At 36.5% G+C, this 10000-nt stretch overlaps 3 non-coding genes and 2 pseudogenes across 3 annotated transcripts; all 5 read left to right on the top strand.

The window, feature by feature from the left end:
• Positions 1–2353: 2353 nt before the first annotated feature.
• Positions 2354–2472, top strand: LOC128006447 (5S ribosomal RNA). Its single transcript, XR_008179063.1, has one exon. It is a non-coding gene; the product is annotated as a 5S ribosomal RNA (ribosomal RNA).
• A 2709-nt stretch (positions 2473–5181) lies between these two features.
• On the top strand, positions 5182–5300 carry LOC128004819 (5S ribosomal RNA). The gene has a single exon (XR_008177494.1). It is a non-coding gene; the product is annotated as a 5S ribosomal RNA (ribosomal RNA).
• Positions 5301–8900: 3600 nt separating this feature from the next.
• On the top strand, positions 8901–9019 carry LOC127993632 (5S ribosomal RNA). Its single transcript, XR_008166643.1, has one exon. It is a non-coding gene; the product is annotated as a 5S ribosomal RNA (ribosomal RNA).
• Positions 9020–9405: 386 nt separating this feature from the next.
• On the top strand, positions 9406–9524 carry LOC128007294 (uncharacterized; annotated as a pseudogene).
• A 359-nt stretch (positions 9525–9883) lies between these two features.
• LOC128006874 (uncharacterized) overlaps positions 9884–10000 on the top strand; it is a 119-nt pseudogene continuing 2 nt past the window's right edge.

The raw sequence follows: 10000 nt of genomic DNA, 5'->3' as shown, positions 1-10000 counted from the left end.
TGGGCAAAGGTGGTTTCAAGGAGAAAACAAGATGGAAAAACCAATGGACAAGACAGAAAAATAGAACTACAAACAACTGAAGGTACTGGAACTAATAATGGAGTTGAAGAAAAAAGAAATGATTTATCTCAACGACAGCAAATGATAAAGAAATTGAGCCACCAAACAAAGTATCAGAGGCAATACAGAAAAGAAGCAACATTAACAATGACTGTAAAAGATATAGAAAACACAACAGTAATAATGATCATTAAATCAGTTGAAGAGAAAGTAGGAAATGGAAAACTGATCGGACTAAGAAGAAAGAATAACAATGAATTTGAAATGACTATGGAAAGTGAGTTGGACTGTGATTCACTGTTGAATGGAATCATGATTAACGGAAAAGAATGTGAGATAAGGAAACTGTGTGCAACAGAAAGGATGGTATCTTTCTTGAGTCTGCCCAGCTATATAGAAGAAGAGGAAATCATTCAAAAACTGATAGATTGGGGAGTAACTCCCATATTGCCTCTAAGAAGGAGATATCATCCGGGGACAACAGTGGCGGACGGAACACGTTTTCTAAAGGTAAAGCTTCCAAAAGAAGTGACATCTTTGCCATATAATACCAGTTTCATGACTGAAGAAGGAGTGCAGTACTACAGAGTGATTCATGACAACCAATTGAAGACATGCAGGATCTGTGTAAGTGTGTAACATGAGAAAAAGGACTGTCCGCAATTCAAATGTCGAGACTGTTTTGAGCAGGGGCATTATGCGCGGGACTGCAAAGTCCCACGGTGCCAAGGCTGCGACAAAGCAATCATGAGATGCAGATGTGAGATGGAACATGAGGTAAATGAGGACACAAATATGGACGTACAGGAGGTGATGGGAGATACTGCAACTGAGCATTTAAATGATTCACTGCGGCAGACTCAAGGAAAGGAAGATGAACAGGACAATGAGGAAGAGGAGGAAACCAACAAAGATGAGAATGAAGAAAAGAACAAAGATGGAGAACAAGGAATGGAGACGGGAGAAGGAGTAGACAAAGAGGAAATAAATCTGATTAACAAAGACTTTTCTAAGGAAAAGGAAGAAGTGGACACGACTGGGATGGACTATGAAAAAGGTCAAGAAAAGGATGAGGATAAGGGAATGAAGATACTGCCGGAGGTAAGAGAAGTGGAAAATGGGGGGAGGATTCTTGGTTTGGAAAATAAAGGAATAGAAAGACTGAATAGAGGTGTAAAAGCAAGAACAAAAGGTGGAGTAGACATTCAACAGGTTCTTAAAAAGCAGAAAATAAGAAGAGAAGCGCTAAAGGAAAGGAGGAAAAGTGGAAATGGGGGAAGCAAGACATGTTTTCTTTAAAGACAATGAAACTAATTGAGTGGTGGTTATTGGTTTATCCTGTGTTTTCCTTAATGAGTTATCTAAGTATTGTTTCATTGAAGGCTAGAGACTTATCCCGAAGTCTAAAGTTTGAAAGATTGATGTGTCTGACTAAAAAGAGTGATATGTTATGTCTACAAGGAATGAGGAGGGAAGATAAAATAAGTCATGAAATTAGAAAATTGTGGAATGGAGAAATGTATAGTAATTGTGATATAGGAAGAAAAAAAAAAGAGGGGTCGCTATTTTAATAAATGTCAAGAATGAGTGTTTTTTAAATTGCATCTTAAACATTGCAAGGTTTATTAAATGGAGCAGAAGAAACATGGTCAAACAAAAGAAGACAAAAATACAAGTGTGCAATTTTTTTAGGATAAAGATGTGTTTTATTCTAAATGTTCTGTTTTGTTACTATAATATGAAAGATGAAAAATAAGTGTTTGTAAAAAATAGTGTAAAAGGGAATCAATTCCTTGAAATGACATATTTTCATTTTAATGTATTATTGCAAAAATATGATTTTGATTGTTTTTAAATTGTATGTTAATTATTCTTTTAATATTGATTTGAGTCTTTTTTAGAAAAAAAAAGTTAAAAGACTGTTTTAAAAGGAAATAAGACTTTAAAAAAAAAAAAAAAAAAAAAAAAAAAAAAGCTATGCCCGATTTCGTCTGATCTCGGAAGCTAAGCAGGTTTGGCCTGGTTGGTACTTGGATGGGAGACCACCTCGGAATAACAGGTGCTGTAAGCTTTTTGGAAATGTTTCACTTAGTATATAATAATTTTGCCAAAAAATAGAGTCAATGCCCTGATCTCTGAATCTTAGCAGGTTTAGGTCTGGTTAGTACTTGGATGGGAGACCGCCTGGGAATACCAGGTGCTGTAAGCTTTTGGGTTTTCTTTCCTACTTATATAATGTACTGGCGATTAGATTGGCTGGTCTTTAAATAGCCCTCTCTTTGCAGCAGTCTTCGCTTACGGCCATACCAACCTGGCTATGCCCGATCTCGTCTGATCTCAGAAGCTAAGCAGGTTTGGGCCTGGTTAGTACTTGGATGGGAGACCGCCTCGGAATAACAGGTGCTATAATCTTTTTGGAAATGTTTCACTTAGTATATAATAATTTTGCCAAAAAATAGAGTCAATGCCCGATCTCTGTATATTAGCAGGTTTGCGCCTGGTTAGTACATGGATGGGAGACTGCATGGGAATACCAGGTGCTTTAATTTTTTTGGAAAATTACACGAATTATATAATAATCTTTCATGAAAAAAAAAAAAAAAAAAGTCAATGCCCGATCTCTGAATCTTAGCAGGTTTAGGTCTGGTTAGTACTTTGATGAGAGACTGCCTAGGAATACCAGGTGCTTTAAGCTTTTGGGTTTTCTTTCCTACTTATATAATGTACTGGTGATTAGATTGGTCGGTCTTTAAATAGCCCTCTCTTTGCAGCAGCATCTAAAGCGATTTCATTGACTTGATTGCAAATAAAAACAGACACTATTTTAACTGAACAGAGATGACATAACTGAATTCAGTGATGAACTGCCTTTAACTATCATTTTGCATTATTGAGACACTGTTTTCCAAATGAATGTTGTTCAGTGCTTTGGCGCAATGTATTTTGTTTAAAGCACTATATAAATTAAGGTGATTGATTGATTGATTGATTGATTGATTTAATCTTTTTGGAAAATTTCACGAATTATATAATAATCTTTCATTAACCCCTTTAAGTGCGAACATCGCCGACGGCCCCAGTTTATTATTGTTTCACTTTCACAGCACATTAAACATCACGGTCTTACTTCATCTGGACAAACTGTGCATCAATTGAAAGTTTAAAGACTCTAGTTTCGATATTTGACCAATATTTTGATAAAACATTGTTGCAGTGACAGATATTTAGTGATTTATGTCAGAAGTGCAAAATAATAAATCCGTATTATGCCACATTTTGAATAGAAATTAATCACTAACTAATATTCAGTCAGGTCAGCAGCGGTTTATTTGTGTTCACATAGACTCACTGAACAGCGTCAATAAGGATTTATAGACAAAAGATGCATATCTGCGGAGATATATGGATATTTTTACTGATGTTTACTTCATATTTCTTCAGACAGAATCGTCATTTCTATTCATTTTCCACGGATTTACGCGATCTGATGATAAACAGTCTCTCCCAGCGATCTGTGTGTGCGTGCAGTAGTCACAGCTCGTGCGGTGTGTGACTCAGACTCTGATTGGGCCTTGCCAAATGTCTTACAGTGTCATATATGGACACCGCCACATCGTGTCACATGCTTCCTGCACACTTCCTGGTAGTTATCTGGCTAAAACAACACTGAAACACCTCTGTACACACGAAATATCCAAATAATAAACCCGCGATTACGATAGTAAAGCTTGGTATGAGAATTTCTTGAGATCTGGGGCGTTTTAATAAAAAAAATCGAAAATGTACATGGGAAATGCTAACTTGTGCAGCGATGAAAAAGGCTACAAATAACATATTTTTACAACAGTAAACGACCAAATTCCATCCCTGATCGCTAAAGGAAGTTATTATAAACACTCGATCGGGGTTTAAAGTGAGTTTTGAGTAAAAGTGTGTTAATAATTTCATAAATTGTCTGCTGTAGCTAGATGCTAACGTTAGCTACAATGCTACTAATAGCAGGTGCTTTTCTTCTTCATAATGCATTTTTGTCTCAATAATTCACGTAAAGTCGTAAGAAAATGTTTTGTTGTATTTTTATAGTAAGACTTTTGATAAATAAGGGCTAAATGCAAAGAGAGACTGAAGTGAGATCGCTGCTTTGTTGCTTTGTAAAGCCTGAAAAACCACAATCAAGGCTAATAAAGGTGGAATAAAAACAAAAGAATAATGATAAAAGAATAATGCGGATAATGTGTCGTACCTGGCGGAGGTGTGAAAGACTCGTTTGGTGAGAACAATACAATCATGAAACGGGCAGTTTTCACAGCCAAACACACATATAAAACACACATCAGTGTTTACATGTGAGATTTTACAGAGATGACAAGGGCCATAAATCAATCTGATTAGCCTTCTCTAAAAACACACATGACATGGCCTTAGAAAATATTTCATAAAATTCACAGTTTTACAGATTCGATTATGACATTTTTTATGAAGTTTTGGAAGACTTGTGGCCTTAGCTACACTGTGTTTTCAAACTCATTTCCTACATCAACAATTTTTTAAATACATTTAAAACATATGTTTTTAATATTTTTATTTTTGTTTTTATGTTTGAGCTTATATATCTCTATTATCATAACAGTCTGAGTGATTCTGATTCCTGAACAGTAAACTTTAAAGTGTCAGCTTTGTGAAAAAAGGTTGATTATGTATCTAGTCAGAAAGAATCATGAGCAGAAACCTTTTTATTTTCGGTATGTCATTTCTGTCTCCATGCCAAAAAAGGGGGGTTACTAGTAAGGGGTTAAAAAAAAAAAAAAAGAGTCAATGCCCGATCTCTGAATCTTAGCAGGTTTAGGTCTGGTTAGTACTTGGATGGGAGACCGCTTGGGGATACCAGGTGCTGTAAGCTTTTTGGACATTTTTCACTTAGTATATAATAATTTTGCCAAATAATAGAGTCAATGCCCGATCTCTGAATCTTAGCAGGTTTAGGTCTGGTTAGTACTTTGATGAGAGACTACCTAGGAATACCAGGTGCTTTAAGCTTTTGGGTTTTCTTTCCTACTTATATAATGTACTGGCGATTAGATTGGCTGGTCTTTAAATAGCCCTCTCTTTGCAGCAGTTTTCGCTTACGGCCATACCAACCTGGCTATGCCCCATCTCGTCTGATCTCGGAAGCTAAGCAGGTTTGGGCCTGGTTAGTACTTGGATGGGAGACCGCCTGGGAATACCAGGTGCTGTAAGATTTTTGGACATTTTTCACTTAGTATAAAATATTTTTTCCAAAAAATAGAGTAAATGCCCGATCTCTGAATATTAGCAGGTTTAGGTCTGGTTAGTACTTTGATGAGAGACTGCCTAGGAATACCAGGTGCTTTAAGCTTTTGGGTTTTCTTTCCTACTTATATAATGTACTGGCGATTAGATTGGCTGGTCTTTAAATAGTCCTCTCTTTGCAGCAGTCTTCACTTACGGCCATACCAATCTGAGGGCGCTAGAGTGCAACAGGAAGTGAGTTGGCAGTAGTAGGAAGAGAGAGGCTCTTCCATTTTGTAGTTTGGTTTAGTTTTATTAGTTGGTTTGTTTTTTTGTTTGTGTTGAGTTTATATTAGTTAGTGTTTTTTTTTAACCCCAAACAGTTTAAACTGTTTGGGGTTTCATATAACAAAATGACAGATTTAATGGACAAAGGACACGGACTGTCAAATGGACATGAGATGGGGATCAGAGAATCTGGATATATTGCTGACGAGATGGAAAGGAATATGAATGAAGGGAATGCTGAAAGCAGGAATGAGACTTGGGCAAAGGTGGTTTCAAGGAGAAAACAAGATGGAAAAACCAATGGACAAGACAGAAAAATAGAACTACAAACAACTGAAGGTACTGGAACTAATAATGGAGTTGAAGAAAAAAGAAATGATTTATCTCAACGACAGCAAATGATAAAGAAATTGAGCCACCAAACAAAGTATCAGAGGCAATACAGAAAAGAAGCAACATTAACAATGACTGTAAAAGATATAGAAAACACAACAGTAATAATGATCATTAAATCAGTTGAAGAGAAAGTAGGAAATGGAAAACTGATCGGACTAAGAAGAAAGAATAACAGTGAATTTGAAATGACTATGGAAAGTGAGTTGGACTGTGATTCACTGTTGAATGGAATCATGATTAACGGAAAAGAATGTGAGATAAGGAAACTGTGTGCAACAGAAAGGATGGTATCTTTCTTGAGTCTGCCCAGCTATATAAAAGATGAGGAAATCATTCAAAAACTAATAGATTGGGGAGTAACTCCCATATTGCCTCTAAGAAGGAGATATCATCCGGGGACAACAGTGGCGGACGGAACACGTTTTCTAAAGGTAAAGCTTCCAAAAGAAGTGACATCTTTGCCATATAATACCAGTTTCATGACTGAAGAAGGAGTGCAGTACTACAGAGTGATTCATGACAACCAATTGAAGACATGCAGGATCTGTGTAAGTGTGTAACATGAGAAAAAGGACTGTCCGCAATTCAAATGTCGAGACTGTTTTGAGCAGGGGCATTATGCGCGGGACTGCAAAGTCCCACGGTGCCAAGGCTGCGACAAAGCAATCATGAGATGCAGATGTGAGATGGAACATGAGGTAAATGAGGACACAAATATGGACGTACAGGAGGTGATGGGAGATACTGCAACTGAGCATTTAAATGATTCAATGCGGCAGACTCAAGGAAAGGAAGATGAACAGGACAATGAGGAAGAGGAGGAAACCAACAAAGATGAGAATGAAGAAAAGAACAAAGATGGAGAACAAGGAATGGAGACGGGAGAAGGAGTAGACAAAGAGGAAATAAATCTGATTAACAAAGACTTTTCTAAGGAAAAGGAAGAAGTGGACACGACTGGGATGGACTATGAAAAAGGTCAAGAAAAGGATGAGGATAAGGGAATGAAGATACTGCCGGAGGTAAGAGAAGTGGAAAATGGGGGGAGGATTCTTGGTTTGGAAAATAAAGGAATAGAAAGACTGAATAGAGGTGTAAAAGCAAGAACAAAAGGTGGAGTAGACATTCAACAGGTTCTTAAAAAGCAGAAAATAAGAAGAGAAGCGCTAAAGGAAAGGAGGAAAAGTGGAAATGGGGGAAGCAAGACATATTTTCTTTAAAGACAATGAAACTAATTGAGTGGTGGTTATTGGTTTATCCTGTGTTTTCCTTAATGAGTTATCTAAGTATTGTTTCATTGAAGGCTAGAGACTTATCCCGAAGTCTAAAGTTTGAAAGATTGATGTGTCTGACTAAAAAGAGTGATATGTTATGTCTACAAGGAATGAGGAGGGAAGATAAAATAAGTCATGAAATTAGAAAATTGTGGAATGGAGAAATGTATAGTAATTGTGATATAGGAAGAAAAAAAAGAGGGGTCGCTATTTTAATAAATGTCAAGAATGAGTGTTTTTTAAATTGCATCTTAAACATTGCAAGGTTTATTAAATGGAGCAGAAGAAACATGGTCAAACAAAAGAAGACAAAAATACAAGTGTGCAATTTTTTTAGGATAAAGATGTGTTTTATTCTAAATGTTCTGTTTTGTTACTATAATATGAAAGATGAAAAATAAGTGTTTGTAAAAAAATAGTGTAAAAGGGAATCAATTCCTTGAAATGACATATTTTCATTTTAATGTATTATTGCAAAAATATGATTTTGATTGTTTTTAAAATGTATGTTAATTATTCTTTTAATATTGATTTGAGTCTTTTTTAGAAAAAAAAATGTTAAAAGACTGTTTTAAAAGGAAATAAGACTTTAAATAGAAAAAAAAATTTTTTGGCCTCGTTAGTACTTGGATGGGAGACCGCCTGGGAATACCAGGTGCTGTAAGGTTTTTGGACATTTTTCACTTAGTATATAATAATTTTGCCAAAAAATAGAGTCAATGCCCGATCTCTGAATATTAGCAGGTTTGCGCCTGGTTAGTACATCGATGGGAGACTGCCTGGGAATACCAGGTGCTTTAATCTTTTTGGAAAATTTCACGAATTATATAATAATCTTTCATTAAAAAAAAAAAAAAAAAAAAAAAAAAAAAAAAAGAGTCAATGCCCGATCTCTGAATCTTAGCAGGTTTAGATCTGGTTAGTACTTTGATGAGAGACTGCCTAGGAATACCAGGTGCTTTAAGCTTTTGGGTTTTCTTTCCTACTTATATAATGTACTGGTGATTAGATTGATCGGTCTTTAAATAGCCCTCTCTTTGCAGCAGCATCTAAAGCGATATCATTGACTTGATTGCAAATAAAAACAGACACTATTTCAACTGAACAGAGATGACATAACTGAATTCAATGATGAACTGCCTTTAACTATCATTTTGCATTATTGAGACACTGTTTTCCAAATGAATGTTGTTCAGTGCTTTGGCGCAATGTATTTTGTTTAAAGCACTATATAAATAAAGGTGATTGATTGATTGATTGATTTAATCTTTTTGAAAAATTTCACGAATTATATAATAATCTTCCATTAAAAAAAAAAAAGAGTCAATGCCCGATCTCTGAATCTTAGCAGGTTTAGGTCTGGTTAGTACTTGGATGGGAAACCACCTGGGGATACCAGGTGCTGTAAGCTTTTTGGACATTTTTCACTTAGTATATAATAATTTTGCCAAATAATAGAGTCAATGCCCGATCTCTGAATCTTAGCAGGTTTAGATCTGGTTAGTACTTTGATGAGAGACTGCCTAGGAATACCAGGTGCTTTAAGCTTTTGGGTTTTCTTTCCTACTTATATAATGTACTGGCGATTAGATTGGCTGGTCTTTAAATAGCCCTCTCTTTGCAGCAGTCTTCGCTTACGGCCATACCAACCTGGCTATGCCCGATCTCGTCTGATCTCGGAAGCTAAGCAGGTTTGGGCCTGGTTAGTACTTGGATGGGAGACCGCCTGGGAATACCAGGTGCTGTAAGCTTTTTGGACATTTTTCACTTAGTATAAAATATATTTTTCAAAAAATAGAGTAAATGTCCGATCTCTGAATATTAGCAGGTTTGGGCCTGGTTAGTACATCGATGGGAGACTGCCTGGGAATACCAGGTGCTTTAATCTTTTTGGAAAATTTCATGAATTATATAATAATCTTTCATTAAAAAAAAAAAAAAAAAAAAAAAAAAAAAAAAAAACAGTCAATGCCCGATCTCTGAATCTTAGCAGGTTTAGGTCTGGTTAGTACTTTGATGAGAGACTGCCTAGGAATACCAGGTGCTTTAAGCTTTTGGGTTTTCTTTCCTACTTATATAATGTACTGGTGATTAGATTGGTCGGTCTTTAAATAGCCCTCTCTTTGCAGCAGTCTTGGCTCACGGTCATACCAACCTGGCTATGCCCCATCTCGTCTGATCTCGGAAGCTAAGCAGATTTGGTCCTGGTTGGTACTTGGATGGGAGACCACCTCGGAATAACAGGTGCTGTAAGCTTTTTGGAAATTTTTCACTTAGTATATAATAATTTTGCCAAAAAATAGAGTCAATGCCCTGATCTCTGAATCTTAGCAGGTTTAGGTCTGGTTAGTACTTGGATGGGAGACCATCTGGGGATACCAGGTGCTGTAAGCTTTTTGGACATTTTTCACTTAGTATATAATAATTTTGCCAAATAATAGAGTCAATGCCCGATCTCTGAATCTTAGCAGGTTTAGATCTGGTTAGTACTTTGATGAGAGACTGCCTAGGAATACCAGGTGCTTTAAGCTTTTGGGTTTTCTTTCCTACTTATATAATGTACTGGTGATTAGATTGGTCGGTCTTTAAATAGCCCTCTCTTTGCAGCAGTCTTAGCTTATGGTCATACCAACCTGGCTATGCCCCATCTCGTCTGATCTCGGAAGCTAAGCAGGTTTGGGCTTGGTTGGTACTTGGATGGGAGACCGCCTCGGAATAACAGGTGCTGTAAG

Source organism: Carassius gibelio, chromosome B22 (genome assembly GCF_023724105.1).
Source record: "Carassius gibelio isolate Cgi1373 ecotype wild population from Czech Republic chromosome B22, carGib1.2-hapl.c, whole genome shotgun sequence".
Lineage (NCBI taxonomy): Eukaryota > Metazoa > Chordata > Actinopteri > Cypriniformes > Cyprinidae > Carassius > Carassius gibelio.
Note: the sequence above shows the minus strand (reverse complement) of the source record. Positions and strands in the feature narration are given on the sequence as shown.